This window comes from Pithys albifrons, chromosome 5 (assembly GCF_047495875.1).
Source record: "Pithys albifrons albifrons isolate INPA30051 chromosome 5, PitAlb_v1, whole genome shotgun sequence".
Taxonomy (NCBI): Eukaryota; Metazoa; Chordata; class Aves; order Passeriformes; family Thamnophilidae; genus Pithys; species Pithys albifrons.
The window spans coordinates 52,578,974-52,601,318 of NC_092462.1; positions in this window are offsets into that span (position 1 = coordinate 52,578,974).

Below are 22,345 nucleotides of genomic sequence, written 5' to 3' on the forward strand. Positions count from 1 at the left end.
AGTTGACACTCTTTTAAGCACTACTGAGAGAATGATTTGGACCCATTTGTCTCTCTTCAAATGAAATTATTGGTAGCATTAGCTGGTGAATTATTCCAAGCAACTTCAATTGGTGAAAATGACAACATTCCAGAAGGCTTATTTTAAAAATAGTGTATTGTGTAATTCTTTTTATTTGTCTGTTGCACAATCTATTTGCTGATACTTGTTTCTCTCCCTCCCTCTCTCTCCCCTAGGCTATCAAACAAAGCTGCCCAACCTTACACTCATCCATCATCCTTGAGTTATTAAGAGAATAGCTACAGAACATTTACAAGTGGATAGGATGGCTTGCTGGCTACTTTTCAAGAACACAGTCAGTGCTACAAAAACTTTGCAAGATGGCAAATTTTCTCATGTTTCCTGTTCCTTGCTCTGCTCCAACCTGCTAGAAGATATAGTTTTTTTTTTTTATTTAGGGTGACTAATCTAGGTTGATGCTAAAACTGTTGATTGTTCATATCTAGTACCAGATTATAATTTTATCTGAGTAAAATATTTCTTTCTTTGGTAACTGTTTCTTAAAAAGTCTTTGGGATACATTAGGGCAAGGAAGAGGTCAGGATAAGTGCAGACATCTGAGGGCTAGTGTTATACGACTTTCTCAAGGTAGGCTTGTAAAAATCAATGCAGGAAAGTAGAGGTTAAGAGATTGCAAATGTCTCATATGATAAGTGTAAAGAAATGAAGATAAAACACACACACTGCACAACGTTTTCTCAGTGATTAAAAGACAGAGATTGAGATGGAGTGGAGTTGCCATGTAATAATCTAAGAATCTAATCAGCAATTTAGGGTGTGCACAAAGATGTCTATGTTCCTGCAGTACAATTGACTCCCACAGCTTGAAGAGCTGGAAGACACAGTGCAGAGGTTCCATGCAGGCCTGCACTGAACCAGACGTGGTGTAGCCCTGAGTGCTGTGCCCATCTGAACATGATTATTCTGCCTTGCAGTCCCACTCAGCATATCTGCACAATACTTTGCCATGCTGTGTGGACTTGCCAAATCAGCTCAGTGCTAGCTTGGGAATCTCTGCATCATGTTCTCTGCAATTTAAATGTACCCTTGGAAATTAAGCTAATTTATCTGAGTCCTAGAGGAGCAGAGGATTGCTTCCTTAGTAGCCAGCATTGCACTAATCAAGTGGGACTATCAGAAGATCAAAACATGTCAGTCAGTCTGTACAATGACTTTGCAGACAGCACTTGGCAGTCACTGAAACTGCTCCATTTGAACGTCCTATACTCTTCTTAGTGAAAAGCGCCAGGCTCTTCATTGCTGATTTAGATACTTGCAAATCCAGAGATCAGCGAACCACTAATGATTTGTTCCCAAGAGGAAGCAGTCAGCTGTCAGGAGCTGCCACTGGGTACAGGACAATGTGGGAAGAGGTTCTGGAGTCCGGAGGAGCAGCCATTACAGTCAGCTTTAGGGAAAGGCAGAGACACAAACTCATATAGATCTCTCTTTCACTGTGGAGCCTTGTTTGCTTTACCTTTACTCTGAGTAATCAGACTTAGCCTTAGCAAGGCTGTTTGCTGATGGACACCACTATGCTCGTGGAGGCAGAAGAACTGAAGATGAGTCAGGACCATGAGATAATCCTGGCTGACCACAGGGAACTGGAGCCTGGGAGAGTCATGAGGCTTTGAGATGTGGAAAGTGGGAGCCTGGCACTAGGAAAGGGAGCATTTGATGAGATCAGGAATGTAATTTATGTAATTATAATGACAAAATTTATCAACTTGCATTTTTAAACTCTTTTCTGTTCCATTTCAGAAATTGGAACTTTTGTTTATAGTCCCCAGTAAATCTGGTATGTCAGAGGGCATTTAGTATTGGGAAAAGAAGCATAGTTACACTACTAAAACATGACTAGTTTTCAGCAGCTGCACACTGTGAGTTGCCACTCAAAAACAACACTGCTTGGTGGCTCCAGCCTGCTTGCACAGCAATTAGCTGGCTTTTACCACTTTACTTCATGTTGTGAGGGTCCTCAGCAAACTAAGCACAGCACACTGTTAGGGAGCATTTACCAAAGTTGTTGTTTATGAAGAAATATCACAAATTGAGCTACAATTACATGAAACACAGAGGATAAATTTCAGTGATAAATTATTCTACACAGGAGGGAAACTGAATGAAAACTGATTAATCCTCCCATTGTAACTTCACTCTTCTCCGCCATTTTGTCATTTCTTTTCATATCTTCCCTCTGACTTTTCTTCCCACCATATTTTGCTCTGATGTACATCACAGCTGATACCATACAGCCTCAGCAACCCTCTGCCTTGCCTTCTGGCTCTCCTCCCTGTCTTCCTCTCAGTGAGATATTTTCATCCAGAGATGTCATTTCATTAGTTAGGTTTTCCTCTGCTGCCTCTCCCTCCTGATGTGGCCTTCAATTCTAGTTCAACACTTCTAAAAAATTCCTGGTTATCAAGCACATTTTTCTTCCTCTTGTTTGTCTCCTCTGGCACTTTGTCTCCTTTGCTTCTCTACTTGGTTCTTCCATTACTCTTAGGTCATATATTTCCTCAAACCTTTCTTTGTTCTTGATCTACCTCTTCAGCTGTTGTCCTCAAACTTCTGTGTTTCACTGACACCATGAGTGCTGGATATAGCCCCAACTACAGTCTGAAGAATAATGTGTCCACAAGAAGCACTGAATGTTCATAAAAGTTCACTCTGATTTTAGAGGCAATTTCCAGTCTCCTGCTGACACATCTGATTAAAAAAAATCGAGTGCCACTTGTCTACTTTCAAATCTCTCTTCCACATGTTATTTTGGTGGTACTCCTAAGCAAAACAATCCTTCCTTTTTCCTTATGATACTTAGGAAGTAAACCTTTTATATTTGTTTATTCTGCTCACTCTTTCATTCCTACAGCAAATGATCAGTCCAAGCAAGAAAAATCCCCTCCATTTAACACTGCTAGGTTTGCACCAGCCTAGCTTCTTAGATCTCACTTCTTTGTACTCTTACCTTGTCAGCCTCTTTGTCAAACAGCTTCATGCTATCATCTCCCAAGCAGCAACCAGTGGCAAGCTCCCTGTTAAAGTTTATAAAACTGCTCTCTTACAAATTATTCCATGTGCTTCTCCCTTTGTTGTTGTTGCCTCAAAAGCAGTTCCATGTACCAGTGCCTAGGAAAACAGTGAATATTATTCTTTTCAGGACCAGACATGCCAGGCCAGAAGAGAGCAGCACATTTTGTTTTGTTCTTTGGAATTCTTAGTATATGAAAAGGATCTTATTCTGATGCTATTTTCAAATATTTATTTGCATTTCCACTCTCCCCATAGTTTTCCTCACCTTTCTCTTCCCTATGAGATCCAGAGGCATTATCATAGCATCCCATATGGGCCAAATTATGCCAACACCCAGGAGGTGTGGTGAAGGCCAATTTGGGTCATACAATTTTCACTCATTTTTCTAGGCTATCCAGTCCCGAGTTATTTCAGACAATGAGTTGAAGATAAATCTTAAGCCATTAAGAAGACAATATGACTTGCTGCTGGTTTGTTTTTAATGTGAGCAGAATTCCTAAGAACCTTGATTTCCAAGATATTTGTGTGTTTTGTGGCTTTTTTTTTTCATGGTCTCATATACTAGAGCAGTCCTTTTCTGTGCTGAACCAGGAATGGTTGCAAGAATTTCCTGTGGATTGACCATTGACATAAAATAAATGTATTAGGCCTCTGTAAGAGACAGAGTAGACCATTACTGAAAACAAAAACTGTCAGTTGACATGTTGGCTGGAATTAAAAATCCTTTTGAGTGAAAACAAAGTTCTAACTCTCCTTCTCCCTCTCTTGTTTTAATGGTGAATTTAACTGTGTCAGAGGGAGCAAGACTGAGAACATGATGCAAGAATGACCTAGTACTTTTTCTAAGAGTGCAAAATGTCTTGCTGTCTGTTGTTGGAGGCCACAGTCCATCCTCAACCAGTTGATTTATACAGGTCATCATCAGAGCTGTAAGCTCACAATGACTTACTGTCACTCTCAAAATAAGTGCATTAGAATCACAAAACACTTGAACATAAAAGCATAAATCTTGATTTGCTGTCATCAGTCCCCTGGCAGAACAGGTCTTTTAAAACTGTGGACCAGCTGCTCAGCTAGTGTAAATCAGCATAGGATGTTGTGCAGTGGAAAAACATTGGTACTGCTTAAAGGTTGTTTTAAAGAAATCAGTGGGTAACTATGTGTTTAACATGCCTACTGGGATGTATGCAAAACAAGAGTCTAATTTGCAGAGAAGAAGATTTAAATCATGTATGAAAAAAAGATACCTAGTGGCTAAGCACCAGGCAGGCTGTGTTGTAAATCTCCTTCAGCAGAGGTTTGTAAGAACTGATTAGACCAACATCTGTCACACATGGATGGATTCTGCTTCAGTGGAAGGGCTGAACTGCATGTTCTCTGGAAATCTCTTCAGTGTTTGCACAGCATGAAAAAATGGACCTCAGTGTTGAAACAGTTATGGTATTAGCAAAAAACCTTTGGCTCCTTGCTTCCTGCTCAAGACAGGCCAGAAGACGCACAGATCAGTTCAGTCCCATGTGTTAACCTCTGTGTTATTCAGCCAGGGTTTCTCAGCCTGCACTTGATTTCTGAGCACAGCTAAAAGAGGAGACAGGCAGTGCATGTAAATCATTCTAGCAAATTCACTGGCAAATATTAAATCAACCCAGTAAAATTTTAATATTTCTTTTCATGCTAAAATTAGCTATAACTGCTATTTAACTTCATAATTTACTATATTATATACATATCTAGTTATTACTGTATAGCCATAAAAACATAGTTATAAAATTGTATGCGGTAGTTACTTATTAAGTTGCTACAACAGTGATGTGGGTTTGGTTTTTTTCAGAAAAGACAGAGTCAAAGCAATGGAAAAACTTCCATTTGCTTCAATGAAAAATATGTCAGAATTAAAGGGAGAATATTAGTGTATTTTGACAAAGCAGAGCCATAGTGATAATATATAACTGGAATTCACAGTATACACTTTTCTAATGGAGTTTGCAGTTCCAGAGCACTGGATGTGAGCTTGCAAGTCCAAAGAAGCTGTAGGTGTGTTTAAACTGGCTGTGTCACAGGGCTTGAGATTCAGAACCACATGGCGAGCAGCTACCTGTCTCCAAAGCAACCATCCAAGAAGATTGTGCAGCTGCTCCCAAAGGTCAGAGCTGCCACTGCTTGCAAGGAGGTCCTGACATGCACTGGGCACCTTCAGCTCTGCTTTGCTGCTTTTCCAGAAGCACCACAGCCCACATGGCTCTGTGTCTGGGTGCTGGGAAGGACAGGATGCAGGAAGCTGGCAGCTCTCAGCCTCACTCCCTCAGGGCCCATGCCACTGTCTGTTCCCAGAGCACACCTAACACCACAGGTGGCATTTGGGTGCCTGCAGAGCTCAGCAAGGGCCAAGCTCTTTGAAAATAGACCTTGGTTATGATGGAGGAGGTAATGGGGATGGCACTACTCTGTGGGGTTAATGGTGCACAGTGTTTAAGGTGCTTGCTGGTAGTTAGGAACACCTCAGTATTAGGTCTTCCTCATCTGGAGAATCTTAAAAGCACCTTTGCAAGAGAGCAGCCTAATATGCAGGCCAGCTGCGGGAGGGGGAGAAACTTGGAGCTTGTTGAAGCTAGATCTTGGCAGAATAAATGATACATGAATCAAAGGGCCAGGAAGGGAGCAATCAGGGGCAGTGTGACAGTAGCCCAGGGGCTACAGCAGAGCTGGGAAAGGAATAAAACTTGACATATCCCCATCTTCATGGCTGTTTCTCCATCTGAGCCCATGCCAAAGACAGTCCAGAACCAGATGCGAAGATTGATATTCTTAGAAGGAGACATTAACCTTTCATCACAGGCCTAGGTTCCTTCATGTCCCTGAGCCTTTCTTCAGAATCCTTATTTCTCAGTGGCTGCCCTGAACTGTTTGGACCCACTTGAACCTCTAAGGGTAGCCATTTCTTGGCTTTTGACAGCAGGATATCATATAGTACTTGGGTACTGGCATCACCACTGTAATGAGTTTTAAAAGAAACTGCAATCCTTGGTTTCTCCTTTTTGAGGAAAGGGTTACAGGACTTTTATTGGGGAGAGCCTTGTTGTAGAGAGGTTCCAAATAAACAAATATTCCCAACTGCATTTCTCCATGATCATCCCAGTTTCTGGACAGGTGTTCACAGAAACAGGATAATATAGGTCAGAAGAGACTCCTGGGTATCATCCAATCCAACACCTTCTTCAAGCTATGGTCAAGTACAGCAAGTTTCTCAGGGCCATGCAAAGCTGAGCTATAAATATCTGCAAGAACTGAGACTCCGCAACCTCACTGGGCAACCTGTTCCAGTGTTGGATTAGCCCCACTGTGAACATTTTTGTCCTTGTCTCTAGACAGAATTTCCTTTACTGCAACTTGTGATGATTGCCACCATACTTTCACTGTGCACTTCTGAGGCAAGTCTGGCATTGCTGATGGCAGGAATTAGGTGTCTCCTTGCCAGGGTTTTGAACTGACATAGCTCCCTGCTCAGCATTGCCATTCAGAGGTGCCTAACCCTCTCTGCACACTGTGGTTTGCCAGCTAGCACAGCATTCAGCTGCTGGTCTCACAGGAAAACCCTGCAAGGTTATGCTGGATTTGGCACTGTCATGGACTAATTATATCACATGCCACTGAATTTTCATTGATGGTCTCTGTTCCCTTGCAGTTTCCCTCACTCCTGTTTAAATTTGCATAATTATCTGAGTAAAGAATCATATTCATTGTGGCCAGGTATTATTTTTTATTGAAAGAAGGAGGTGCTGTGGAATAATTAAAAGTCATCCTCAACATCCTAAATGTTTCCAAAAATAAGCAGATACTCAGGAATGACTGTACAGGAAAATAGAATCTGTTTGTTATACCGTCACTTTATGCAGCTAAACCATTTCTTTTGTGCTTTGTTTGCATTGAGATATTGGTCCTTTGTAGGTAGCAGCTGTACACCAACTGTGTGTGCAGTTCCCTCTATAAAGATTACAGAAGAAACACACAAGCTGCAATGTGGAAAAGGAGTTTTTCATATTAAGGAAAGACACAAAAGATATGTTGGATGTTGTCTGTCTATGATCCATACAGAGATTCCTCATCAAATGTGATGCAAATTCAGTCAGTCAGCCCCAGTGCCTCTGAAGGGGTTACCTGTTCATTTAGTAAATCTCATTTCAGGAGTGCCTCAGCTGGCTGGTGTAGAACTGGAACTGGTCCAAAGAGGTCTTGACTGAGACTGAGCTAACGAGTCCCAGAAAACTCATGTCTGCTCTTTGTGGACACAAAAGTGACATTATACCTGGGCAGCTATCAAGATCTGATTGTGGTGCTAGGGACCAGCCAAAGTAAGGGTTTCTCAGCCTCCTGCTTCTGGGCTGAGGAGATCTGCAGTGGGTTTGACTGCCTTTGAACCTGTCAGCTTGTGCATTTACATACTGCTATGTTTGAGCTAAAAATCCCTTTCCACTAGAATACTTTAGTGCTTTTCCATTAAACTTCCCATTTAAAGTAATTCAGGATTATAGATCCTTGTGACATGAGTAGTGGAAAGTTGACTGTTTTTTCTTCTTGTCTCCTAGGCTTTATACTTAAAATAAGCAGGAAGCTAGAAGAAAATCTCAGGGAATGTGCCTCTGTTAAATGGTGAACTGAGGCTTGATGAAAGTAGCAGCAAATAATTCACTTAAAGATAGTGGAGCTGCTCATGAATGAAGAATTTGAGAGTGGGAGCCTAACATGATAGTGGACTTTGTCCTACCAGACACATACCATGGAGAGCGAAACAGAAGCTGGCATATCTCACATCTCTGCTACCATGGAGTTTTTCAGCTGTTCCATGTCTCAGCAGAGCTTCACCTACTGCAAAGTGCTCAACCACATCCTTTCCTCCCCTTCACTGCAAGGTTAAAAGCCAGTTTCTCTGCCAGGTGGACCTGTTCACTGCCAAATATTTTTATTGCCAGTTTCTGATATTTTGAAAAATAAGATGTATTTGGTACGATATCAAAAACAAAGTGAAAAATCACAAAGGAATAGAGATGATAAGGAATGCAAAAATAACCATGCCAAAAAAACATACCTTGTATACACATGACTGGGGGTTACAAACCAGTGGTGAAAGCAAGATAATACAATCTTCATGACAGCAAATCCAACAATAATGTTAAGTGCTTCTGCCTGGTTCTTTCTTCCTCTCTCTTAGATGGATTATCTTGCTAGTGTTTGCTTTAATACTTTTCTGTAGGATTTATGAACAGTGGATTAGAGACCAGATTACAGGGCACACAACATTGGCTTGCTTCTTGTGGTATCCAGTGGCTTCTCTATACTTAAAGCGTTTGCAAGACCAGGTCTAACTTACAATATATACAAGCACTTGACATCAATCTTTTCTTCAGACTCCATGTCTGGGATGATTCAGCACTAAAAGATGAAGCCTCTAATACTGCCTTTTTCTTCTTGAGCCAGAATTTTATACCTCCTTAAAGAAACCCAGCCCCATCTTAACATAACAAGAAGTTACAAATACTCTTACCTGATGTACCGTGCTGAATACATGCATAATGTTAAATTAGCCTTTGTGGTGCTTAGAGCTATGGCTTGCGCCTGTGTGGTTCCCTGGAGACACCAGCTCTGCTGTTAGAGACAGCTCTGCTCCAGTACAAGATCTTTTAACAGAACTTACCCCTCCTTATCCATGATTGCTTAAACTCCTGCTGGTGAACCAGAAGCCTAAAGCTTATTGTCAAACATTCTTAGTAGCTCCACAAGATTGGCTGTGCACATTTGCTTGTTGACCTGGAGAACTTCCTAGGAAAACTAGCTCAGGAAAATAAGAATAAAATATAGGACAGACAAATCCATTTTAGGAATAAGAGCAAATGGTGCCTGCTTTGTTTTAGAGAAACAATTTTTAATGTGGTATTTGCACAAGTTTTCTGCTATTCTTTTCCAAATTACACTGTCACCTGTGCAGCTTCCTGTAGCAACACACAGTTGTTTTCTCAGGAAATAATTCTGCTGCTGAATACAATTCAAATATCAGTTTGAGGAAACAAAGACTCTTAAAAAAAAAGGAACTGGATGTACAAAGTAGCATGTTGTAAGGCCACATTCTTTCTAAGGGTAGCATCTAGGCTGTTGATGACACATTGGGTAAGGAAAATAATCAGCTGCACCTCTAAAGAACATTCCCTTCTTCTGCATTTGTATAATTCTTTCGGGCCTACATATAAAGACAGGATTTAATTCTTAAATCTGGAAGACCAGCTTCTTTCACTTCACATTTTAAGTGCCAAAGCCAGAGGACTGTGGTTGTGTTTTATACTTTACTACAGGACAAGGAGAACTTTTGTGGACATGATCTTTGAGAGAGGATCAATTCCAAGTAATTGAATGAAAGTCGTGGTGAAACATCCCCAGATGCTTTCTTCATGTACTGACCCCTTCCATTTCAAAAATAGTATATCTTAAGCCACAGGGCTGGGGGATCTGTTAAAGCAGTAGTATCTGCATTTTTACCTGAACATTCTTGAAAACAGTGGGAAATTCTGAGTATATTATCAAGGGTTAATTTTGTATCTCCCTGGGAACTCCTCTATAAGTGCTTTATATCAGATCTGAATGATGGTCTAACCACTCATGATTGCTCTGTAGCACCTTCTCTTCCCCCTGTCTCACCCTCAAATATTTAGATTGCTGCTAGGCTCTGTTTTGTTTTCACTGAGTGCATTCTCAGATTTCCTTAATACGGCACATGGCATGTACCTAGCCTGTTCCCTTGAATTCAGCCAGGAAATCTGCTCTGCTCCTCTCTCAGCAGATGTGCCTCCACTGCAGATGTGCTCTGGCTGCTCAGGAACAGTTCCTTAACTGCCATAAATTAAGGGTAGGTGTAGTAGGGGAAATTGAAATGGATCCTGGTTTCCTCCAAACGTGAGTGGTGAAGGAGCTTCATGTGCTGCAGAGCTACCCCTGGAGCAAGAATAACTGCCAAGAGAAAGCCAGGGCAGAAAGCTGAGACTGGAAATGACCAATGTTGTCCTAAACTAAGCCATCATCAGTAGTGAGTCACAGGTGTTTAATGATGCTCACTTAAAAAAAGTAAAATGCTGGGTATCCAGAGGCAATAAGGATGAAAAGTTTAAAAAAATTATGGCATTCAGGAAAGAGTTGCATTACTGCTCACATGGAAGCTGCAACCACAACTCCAGTTAGAAATGGATGAAACGTGGTTTTAAAATCATTTTGTAAGACCCAAGAAGGAACCATTTAGGGGATTAATTTTGAAAACATAACAATAACAAGGCATGGTGTGAGGTAACTGCAGTATATGAAGCAGTATTTGGAACATCTCATGCACTTACATTTCCAAGAATATCATGTTAACCCATGGATTAACCCAGGACATGTTAGCCATCAGAGTCATTCCTTCCCACTGCCTTCAGAAAGCGTTGAATAGCTCAAAATATTCTCTTTACTATGCCACTTAAATGTAAATGAAAACAAGGAAGGGAGGGGAAAAAAACCAAAATTTCAACATGTGGAGAAAAAACAGAAACAAATCCCAGTTAAAATCAAATGCCTAATTTCATCCTCACCTTTCCTCACTGTTGTCACCTTGGCTGGCATAGAAACAGCCTTGGCAAGGATATAAAGTTTTGCTTCTGACTTTTGAAGCCAGTCTAATGTTCTGTCTTACAAGATAACATCCTAAGACTCATATATCTGTACTTCCTGAGAAGTTTGTAGATTTGAATATGAGGGAGTGGACAGCTTGAGAAAGCCTGAGCTGTTAGTGAGTCAGGAGCCTCCTTCTCAATGTTTCCAGTCTAACCTGAAATGGATGGGATCAGAAATTGCAGAGGAAAGACTACTCCTAAGGAATTTCTAGAGAGAATTTGCAAATGGAGTTTAACTAGTAGAAGACTGAAAAAGGTTCTCTTTTTTGGTGCATGCGTTATGCTACAATCCTTTTAGATATGTCAGTTATAATTTCAGATCTTGCTGCTGCTGTTCCTTGTACTTTACTTCAAAACAACCACACTCTTCTTGCATTTGGCATTACGGACTTTTCTGTCCTATTCTTGTTGTCCCTTCTGGCAGCAAGGAGGAGGTACCACTATTCCTTACCAAGCAGCCTTGGCCTCACACGACCTGGAATGCCATGGGATTAGCCAACACCCTCAAGTGATTTAGTAGGAGCTGAGCAGCTTTTCCTTAAACAGTCCTGGTATTCTGGAAATCTTCACACTCAGCCTTTATATCACCAAAATTTGCCAAAGTACTGTGGCCTCTGTACTGCCTGAACTCAAGCCCTGAGGAATTTAGTATCTCACCTATGTGAGCCACTTCTCATCTTCTTGTGACGGGATAATGTTTGTGCCTGGTACAACTTATTCACCCCTATTGTGAAGTTGAATTTTTTAAATACCGGGGTTAATTCTCACTTGTCTATTGGGAGGAACTTCTGTGACAGGAAAGATTAGTTTAAAAAACAATAGGAACTAATTGCAATTATCTATGAAAAGAGAGCTCTTTGGTTCTGCAGCAGGAGGATATATTCCTGTTTTGCAAGCAAGAACAACACCCTTTAGAGATTAGCACTGGCCGCAGGCAAAGTCCATTTTCCTTTGCCTTACAAATGCCATTGACTACAACATTGTACCTTAGGGGAAGCTTTAAGGAAGACACCTACGGCACAATATTTAAAACAGCTCACTGGAAGTCTGGGGATGGTGGCTGGACTTAAAATTCAATTGAGTCTGCATAAGAAACAGCATCGACCTTCTTTACAACCCATATTCATCAGCGGCTGGGCTGTTGTGCTTCTGATGGGATTTCTTCATTGTATCAGGGGCAATACACTGGAAATCATGACAGAACTGGGTGCTGGGTGGATTCTGGGTGGATTTCTTCACCTCACTAATGGAAAAGGCATATTTTCTTGCAGATGTCTGAATTCTCATCAGCAAGCAAAAGATGAGAAGATGCACACTGTTTGGATGCCTCAAAGGCTGCAGAGCTATGGAAAGTAACCTCTTCGTCAAAGACAGGGAGTCACAACGCTTCCATGAGCCTTTATCTAACAGTGAAAGGGCTGAGAATATGTGAAGAACGGGTTGAGACAGGAGAAGCAAGGTTGCCCCATTCAAAAACTGGTCTCAATAAAGTCATCCTCATTGCTCTACATAGCTTTCTCCAGGCATTAGGTTTGAATCTTTTCCACTGAAATGTGGCAAATGCAAAATTGTTTTAATAGGAGAAGAATTTATCCTAGTCTGTGGATTCTATTGGTCTGCATAAAGAAAAACCTGAGAGTATGGTATAAAATTGTGGAAATAAGTGATGACAAATCTGTTTTCCTCTTCACTGTTTTTACGAAGTATTTATAAGGACAGATGGTGAGCAGCAGCAGAACATGTTCAGTTTTATCAAGACATTTGGCTAAGAAGCACAGACTGAAATGCTTTTCTTTCCTTCTCAACTTAATAATTTTAATTAGAGGCAAAAGGTGTGGTAGTCTCATTGTCTGGAGGCGTATGTGCAATATTGTCTTGATTGGGAAGGACTGGATGGGAGAGGATATCACTGCATCTAATGAAGGGTGGTGCATATCTGTGCAATCTCAGGATTTTTATTGTCTGGTAATCTAAAAAATGCAAATTCCAAATCTGCTCTTGCACAACATAAACAGAGAGACACTGAAGCTACACTTTCAGTTAGTTGTAGAAGAAAAACATGACTACAAAATGTGTGCAAGTAATATTGTGCCACTGGAGGAAAAAAGGCTTTTTAACAAATAATGGAGCATACATTTATTATCTTGAGGTAAAATTTCCAAAGCTACCTTTGTAACTTAGTGGTCTCTGCAACTCCCTCAATATTTAAATGGTTTTGAAAATCTTACTTATTAACAAGTCATTTTGAACTTCATATGATCTGTCTCTAAGGACATCAAAGTATTTTGGAAATAGTAATTATGGATCATATGCTCTAACCAGGTCTGATGGTGTTTACTTACCCTACTTATCTCTGGTCATGTTCTAGCTTTTTCATAAAGCTGCTTGCACAGATGATGATGTACATTTTGTCCTTTACCAGTTCTCCAAGCTCCAATGCAGGAACTGCTTCTCCTGATTTTGGATACTGCATTGGGAGGGGTACCAGTATTGGACTGGTCCCAAAAGAAAGCAATGAAATGAGATTTGTACCCTGAGTAGCCCTGGCACCATGTTCCTACTGTGTATTCCCTCACTCATGTATGGGTTATGAAAATATTCAAAATGCCTACATTCACAAACATGCTTTTGTTAAGCACTGTGTGCTTCGAAGATTTTCTGTGAGAAGCTAAATTGTCTTCTTGCTTTGTCATCACAGTCCTCATTAAGATGTCTGATATATCCACTACAAAGAAACATCACAGTATTTATGCAGAGTACTTTCTCACCTTATCCTGGGCTGCATCAAAAGAAGTGTGACCAGCAGGTCGAAGAGGGTGGTCCTGCCCCTCTACTCCACTCTCATGAGAACCCACCTGGAGTACTGTCCTCAGGCCTGGGAACATAAGAAAGAAATGGGCCTGCTGGAGCAAGTCCAGAGAATGGCCAAGAAGATGATGGGAAGGACGAGGCACCTCCCCTGTAAGGAAAGGGTGAGAGTTGGGGTTGTTCAGCCTGCAGAATAGAAGGCTCCAGGGAGATCTTATAGCAGCCTTTCAATACTTAGAGGACCTACAGAGGGACTTTTTACTAGGGCATGCAGTGACAGGACAAGGGGGAGTGGCTTCAAACTGAAAAAGAGTAGGTTTGGATTAAATATTAGGAAGAAATTCTTCACTATGAGGGTGAAGAGGCACTGGAACAAGTTGCCCACAGAAGTTGTGGTTGCCTCATCCCTGACAATGTTCAAGGCCAGGCTGGATGGGGCTCTGAGCAACCTGGTGTGGTGGAAGGCGCCTCTGCCCATGGCAGGGGGATTGGAATTAAATGATTGATCCCTTGCAATCCAAACCACTCTATGATATTATTCTATAGCCTAACTATAAATCTGCCACTGACTTTGTGAAACTATTTGTTTACCATGATAGTAAATCTTTAAAGCAACAAAATCATTGATTTTATAAGATCTTACGGAATGTTTTCCCTTACTGATTGAAGTTCACTTCTTAAGAACTATTTTAAGGATTGTTATCTGCTTTCTGGCTCTAAAAAGGCAATACATCTCTATCAGTCATTATTTTACTACCTTTTAGTCACTACTGTTCAGAAGAAAGCTCAGTTCACTGTGCAAAAGTTACCAGAATTACTTCTCTTTTTGACTGGAAACGTTTTTTGTGTCCCATGTGAATATAAATCTCTGAGATTTGTGAGAAGTCTCTAACTGCACTGCACTGCACTGCATTTCATCGCTGCCCAGTGGGGACAAATCCTCAGCAGGGAAGCACAGCCAGCATGGCCTGGGCCACACACCTCGGGGCAGGAGCTTGAGCAACAGGAGGTTTCCTGCACACTGCTCAGGTGGGAGGTCTGAGACTTTGTGTCCAAGCACAGACACTGACCTCTCACAAGCTGCATTATCCTCCTAGCAGGATAAATGTTCTAGTCCTTATGGTCTCCCAGGCAAATGATATATAGCACAATAAACCATGGTGGGTTGTTACATAATACATACTTTCAAACACTAAGTATATGGTTAAGCTTTGGCAAGGAGCACTGGTAAAATTCCTGATTACTAGATGGAACAGAGTAGTAAAAACAAAATAATCCAATTTCCATCATTTGCTCCTTCCGTCATGGACCTTTCCAAATATCAGATACATGAATGAACGTGGAGGAAGAGGCAGCTATGTTTTCTTGTCATGGCAGTGCTTTGGGAATTGCCAGTCCTTGACAATCTGCAGTAGACCAGAGGCAGCAAATAAATCAAGACCAGCCTCTGGAAAAGATATAGGAACAATATTCCTAATATCAAGCTGTTTGCATTTACTAAACCATAACAATACTGTGTAGCTCACCTGTGCTGGTTGCCCAAGTTGTTAGACACCAATGATAATAAAAAACAAATTAAAGACAGATCACAGAGTATAATAACTAAAACTGAGAATTTCAGTCTGGTTTTACTTTGGTTGTTTTGGGGGGGATACTATTTTTAAAATTTGTGTGTTAACACATGCTTTTGTCAGTTCAAAGTCTTTAGACTATAAGCTCAATGCCATCAAGATCCTAAGTCAAAGTCTTGTGATGCTTTGTGATGCTCTATCAGCAAACCCTAGTGGTTTACAGCAGATGACCTTTTGTCCTCTGAGGAATTGTTAGAGGCTGGTGGATGCAACTCCAGCATTAAACTAGGTGTGGAGATTGGCCTGAACTCTCCCCTAATGTGCTCTCCCATGGATGGTGTCCTTTCTGAAAAAAGAGATTTTACTCATGTAGTATTTCTTGCTTCTTCCACATCTGAACTCAAGGAGAGCAGAGCTGGGGAATCTCCAATAAACTGTGCCAGTTTTCTGGGGACCCCACAATTATTAGCATATAAAAAGGACAATTCTTTTGAACTATGTGTTTGTTGGTTATATTTGATTAGAAGAGCAGGTCAATGTGCTAAGGGAAGTGAAATAAAATAGTATTATTTCATGTTTGAAAATGCTTACAGTACCTACAAGATGATTGTTTGGATGAGATGCTGTTTTACAGACATTCTTCTTCTATTTGTAACTGGTTCTTCTATTTGTAACTGCTAATAAGACATTTTAATATATAAAAGAGTAATTGTAAATACTAGTGTAATATCTAAGATCTAGGTAAGCAAACCCACATTCAAGTGCAATACATCTCGCTTCATTGAGGAAGTGCTCTTGCTGTAGAAATCCCTGGATTCATAATTCCTGGCAAGGGTAAACTTTCTGCACAATATGTTTTCTACACATGTTTTAAAGGCCTACTTCTATAAGCAGGTAGCTTCAGATTGCTCCTGTAGGCAGACTGCCACATGTATGGAGGTTTGTAGGTCTGATCTGAAACAGCACAGCTGGCACTACTCCACTACCTTGAGAAGAGCTACTTTGGTTTACATGCGGTGAGATGCTGGCTCTGAGCATCCAGCATGGTTCATGCAACTGGTCAAAGATGAAAATGCAGATTGTGCTGGCTTACAAGAGTAGGAAGGAAGTATCTCCTATAGGGTGTGTCTGATCAGTTATGTTTCATCGATGCTGTGTATTGCTTTGAAAGAGAGATAAACACGTTGCTAGTAACAAACCCATCTCACACCACCTAATCACCTGGTGTAAAAGCTGTTGAAAACAAATTTGCTTGTTCTTGTGTGTCAAAGTATCAACATCAAATCTTAACCTTTCCTGAGAATACAGCACTCTTGTCATCACTCGTTCTTGTTGCTTCTCCTACTGATTGTGGCCACATATCAGTAATTAAATATCTTCCCAACCATAAGCTGATTTGTAGGTAAATGAGTCAGATTTTTGCCTCTTGCCCTGCCCTTCTACCTTTAATTTGAGCAATATGTGACTCTACAAATGGATCCATTGACTTCATACCGCTACTATGGAGTGTCAGGTCAGCATTGGATGCCAAACTAATTCACATGCTATTACACAAAACACAGCATGTGGGTTACCTGTAAATTTATTTCAGATAAGCTGTAATTAACACAAATCAGCTAGCTTTGTTATTGGTGATAGAAAAATAATGGATATTCACTTTTGGGGGGAACTTTTACTTTTCTGCTGTTGCCTGGGACTGACTGGTGACATGGGTGATGGATCTGTCAGAGTGCAGTCAGAATACCTGTGTAAAATGGGCCATGGATTATGTCCTGCAAGCTGCTAGCTGTACCCTGGCTACTGCTGCATGGATTTCACAGGGGGCTCTACTCCACTGCTGCTAAGGAAACACAAGTGCTTTGAATTATCTTTTCTCTGGCCACCCACCTTCCTTGGTGCTGGGGTCTCAGAGTTGCTCTTCTGGAGTCCAGGGCTCCAACTGTGAAAGATGTTCTTCTGGAGAGCTTCCCAGCTCAACCCTGAGAGCAACAGCTTGATACTGAGCTTGTTGTCTCCTTTCCAGAGAGGCTGAAAGGAGGGTAAAGTCAGCAGAGGATGGTGCTGAGTAGGCAGTTTTGGAGGTAAAGAATTCCTTTGTGACTGCATGTTTACAAGTATCAGGTAAAATAATTGTCTGAAACTTGACTATGAACCCTACATAATGTGGGAAAGGTAGCTTTCTGGCATGGGCAATGTTGTGCACTCACGTAACATCATCTTGAAAGTGTTCAGGGGCAGGATAACAATAGGGCATTGCTCCTTTAGGGAAAAGAAAAAGGAAAAAGGGTGCACCCTGCAAGAAGTTGTTGGGCAGAAACCTAACAAGACTTATCTGAACACAGTGACTGGGGGCAGCTAAATGTTTAATTTCTCTTTTTATTACAGCTGACAGGATTGTGGAAAGAGTAGAGTTGATGCCTGGGTGCAGCTAAATGTTTAATTTCTCTTTTTATTACAGCTGACAGGATTGTGGAAAGAGTAGAGTTGATGCCTGGGTGCAGTTGATGAGCTACGCCTCCCAAAAACTGGGCTAGTACATTCAAGCTTTGAGAGACTGTCCTAGTTCAGCAGATGGGGCAAGTTTATCACTGTGTGGGGGTGATCAAAGCTATGTATAATACACTCTCTATTAATTTTCCAAGAACTGTTAACAATGGACCATTTAGAGCAGCTGCCCAGGGCACACCCAACTCCTCAGGCTGTGAGCTGGGTGTGAAAGACACCTGTGAGATAAGAGCTGTGATAACTCCCCTCTAGGGAGTCATTAGCACCTTCACACCCAGCCTGAGGGGGCGTGTCTGCTAATGGTCCATCAACAATTCCAAAATACCCCAACTCAGAGAGTTAGATCACCCACTGTATAGCTCCCTGCCCTGGGGAGGTACTGGGTGTTCCCCTCTGAACCTGAGGGTACATAATCTTGGGGTTTGAAGACCTCAGGGACCACTCCTCACATCCAGAGGAGGACCAGAACCTCAACAGGAGGAGACCACCACTCTTGACCAGACTGCAACCATCATCTGCACTAACAGGTTCTTCACTTCCTTTTGCTTTGGACTTGGTAATCGTGTGGGTTTCAGTACAGGGGCTAACAAACACCATTGTGCTGGGTTATATGTCTGGGTTTTGTGGGTTAAAACATATTTCTCTTTGTGCCATTGCATTTATTGTAATATTGCTATTAAATTGTAACTCTGGTTTATGATCTCCTTTGTGTTGGGTTCATTTCTCCTGCTAGTTTACCTTTAAACCAGCACAGAGACACATGCTCTCTTTCTCTCACATGTATCCAGTACTGACTGTCAGAAATTCTTACTCACTGTTCAGCCTCTTTGGCTTTATATTTTCTCTTGTATAATTGCTGGTTTTACTTCTAGGAAGCTGTAACTTTTAGGTCAGAGCACAAGCTGTTGGCTGTATATGCAGTAGAGATGCTGAACAGGCATGAAACAGGACAACAGTCCCAGTAAGTACCACATACCTAATCTACTCATGTCCATACAACACATAATGCAAGTGTGACTTCTACAGCACTGCAGGAGTATTTGGCTCTCCTCATACTACATGTTTCATAGGCAGCTTTGCCTCTGGCATCATCTCATGCTCTGTGCCTTGATAAAAGGGCGTGTGTAGGGCAGCCCAGAGAGAAAAACACTACAAATTTGACTCAGCTAGCTCTGAAGGATGAACAGAGGAAAGTTAGCATTTAATTTTTGGTTACTGCTATAACACATACCAAAAGCCAAGGTCATACACAAAGCACAGGCAGACTTTCACAAGCAATTATTTTAATTCCATTAACTGATTTAATGGTTGAATTGTCAGAGGGAAGTCTATTTACTGCAACAACTGAGGTAAATATGACTGATTGACCTTGTTGGCATCTGCAATTTAATTTTTTAATATTGTCCTTTCAGATATAGATTTCAGGTATCAGAAGAAATATAAGAAAGAAGCAGCCATTTGACTAAGACTGACATCATATGTACAGCAAATAGAAAATTTAAGTCACATTTGGGACTAAAGAGACTAAGGAAACATTTGTTATATATAAAAAAAGTCCTTCTGTGATGTAAATTCCTAGATTGTAACTGTTTATCATCCTTATTATACGATATATGAATGGCAAGATGAAGTCATATAAGGAGTATTTGCTGATTTTTTAAAACTGAACTACATAATGTATATATGCACTTGGCATGCCAAAAACATTAATAAAATTATATTAAGTAAACTCTATGTTTTGGGAGAGGGAATTCAGCTGGAGTAAAGCATAATAGCCATTAAGTTAATACCTGTAATTTAGAAAATGCTTCTGTCATAAAACTCTGTCTCTAGTATCCAAAAGAGAAGTGAAAATTATGTTATAGCGAGTTGGTTGCAAGAGCGTTACCAAAAGAAGAAAAAATACAGAAGTCCTTCAGTAAAGGAGTATAGAGAGTTACAGTAAAGTAACAGGAACAAATAACCAAGTTTTTAGACATATCTTACAGACCCAAAATTTTAACCTCTATTCAGTGAAAAGAAGAAATCCCGTGCTTATCAGTTTATGTTAATTTTCTGTCTATGTAACTATCCCTCCTTTCAATGGCTCTCAACACACATTCCAACCAGGCAGCTGTGTCAAAATAAGGACATGGATGGTATTGTCTATAAACTGGTATCTTGAATAGTCAGGAATGGTTTTAAAGTCACAGGAGTCTGTAGAGCATGTAAAAACAGTCCATGTGAGAGGCTTTTCGAAAAGTTACTAAATAACTGCTGAGATGAAAACCATGGTGACACTGGAGAACTGGAAGCTCTTACTCTTACTAGAAAAAGGCTAATGTTACACCTATCTTTAGTCAAGGCAAGAAGGAGGACCTTGGAAGAGGAATTAAGGCTCGCCTCAGCCCTGGAAAATCCATGGAACATGAGTCTTGAAGATAATTTCTAATCACATATAGATGGAAAGATAAACCAAGGGTAAATCCTTGACAAACCTGACTGCAGTCTGTGATGAAATGACTGTGTATACTAATGGAAGAAAAGTGCAAGATGGAATATATTTTGACTTTAGTGACAATTGGACATGTCAGAAGCAGGTGAGAAAACTGAACTTCTCAGAGATGACAAATGATGTAACATGTAGCTATAGCCACAAAGTGGAGGTTCAGGCTGGGCATTACAAAAAATGTTTTCATTAGGAGAGTAGTGCAGCACTGGGAAGGCAGTGGAGTTTCAGTCCTTGGATGCTTACGGGACTCAACCAAAGTCTCAGCTGACCTGATTAACCAGTACTGGTGGTAGTGCTGCTTCCAGAAAGAGGCTGGAGTTGGACCTTCACAGGTGTCTTTTGACTAACATTTCTGTGACTATGTACTTGCCATTGACCTTCAAGCAGCACTTCAGCAAAGCCAGAAGTGAACTACTGTGAACATCATACCTTGTATTACTTCATATGGCATAGTGCAGACACACATGTCATGACTCTGTTCAGACTTAGGCCCTTGCTATTGCAATTGTGACATTCCTGGCTCAACTTCAGCAGCACTTTGTGTGGGTGTAAGAACTGCTGAAGTTCCCTGTGTTGGACTGCAGTGGGAATCCACATGCCAAGCAAGCCAAGAAGGGAGCTTAAGACTCCCTCTTTCCTCTAACCATTTATTATCTGCAGCATCAAGGAGAAAGTGGGCTTCCTAAAGTCATCTGCTTTATCAAGTCAGTGCCATCTCCTCTTGTGCAGGTTTGCAGGACAGGGCAAGGCTAGGTGGAGCACTGATCCCTGCCCAAATGCTGTCACTCCCCTCCCTGGACACCCTGCCTGTACCAGCACAGAGCACCCCACTCATGCCACTGTGAAAAGCCCTGCACAGCCCAGAGGGAACCAGGGACTTGAGTGAAACTCAACGCCCAGATGTGCTTCGTAGGTTGTTTGGGCAACATCATTCCTCTTACTGGTGGAAAGCTGTGAAGCAACAATGCAGCAAACAGGAAATGATTCACCAGTTTTCTGCACACATCTCGGACGATATTTGTGCTACAACAAATACACCATTTAATTTTGCCCTGGAAAGTGTTTATAAAATTAACAACAAAGAAACACCATTTTTACCTTTGAAGAGCTACATATGCCTGTTTGCCCAGATATTGCCCAGATATTTCCTGCATTGAGTTGTTTACTGCAACACAGTGTCTTATTCTTCACTGACTAACTTTCCTTACAGAACCTGCCAAGCACAAATTAGGTCAACCTAAGCAGCAGTATGAAAGGTAATTAGCCAAAAACTTTCTTAATTAGTGCTGTTATTCAGGGTGGGGAGAGCATAGCTCACAGCAAATTGGGGTAGGGCGCTTTGGTAGAGACAGACGCTTTCTGAAGAAAGGTGGGTCTAACATTGGACTCCTGCCCAATATATTTAGAAATTTTGACTGCAATGTTTTATGACCAGAGTGAGAACTGTAATTTGTGCCTGTGGGGTGCTCTGCATAGAACTACTAGACTGCAGTAAGACAACAAAAAATGAACTAATCCTTCTTATGGACATTTTTTTGCAACTATAGTCAGCGATTCCAGGTCTTCAGGCACTTTGTATCAGAGTCAGAGTAGCATTGGGAAAAGACTGTTTTCCTCCTGCCCGAGGCATCAAAGTGCATTGCTGCCTCTGCATAGCAGCTCCTGTTGGGCTGCCTGCCCAAGGCCTGGCATCCTTAACATGGTGGCTCTCTCTCCGCGGTCCAGTTCAGGACTCCACTTTGCAGGGGATACAAAAGGCAGATCAATACAGCTTCCAGTGAGCAAGCCCCTATAACACGTATGCCATGTTATTGGAATCTTAACTCTCAGACAAGCCTGGGACTAAAGAGGAAATATTAAGTTAGCTTGGTGCTTCTAAAGATGGTCAATTCACAAGGAACTTGTGCTAGCTCTCATCCAAGCAGTATTTGGATGAAGAGAGATTCCTACTTTTTGTCATCAAGCAACTTTCAGATTCTCTCCCTCTCTCCTTCAGTCAGTATAAAACACTGACTAATTTTGCTTAAATAAAAGAAAAAATGCTAGCCCAGATTTTAATTTCTGCTACTTGCTCAGTTTTGGCTACCCTTACAATCCATCTCCCATCTGGAGTGAACAAAATTATGTGCATTTTCAAATGTACAAATGCTGGTAGGTAATTATGCAGGACAAGTTACTGATTAATAATTCTG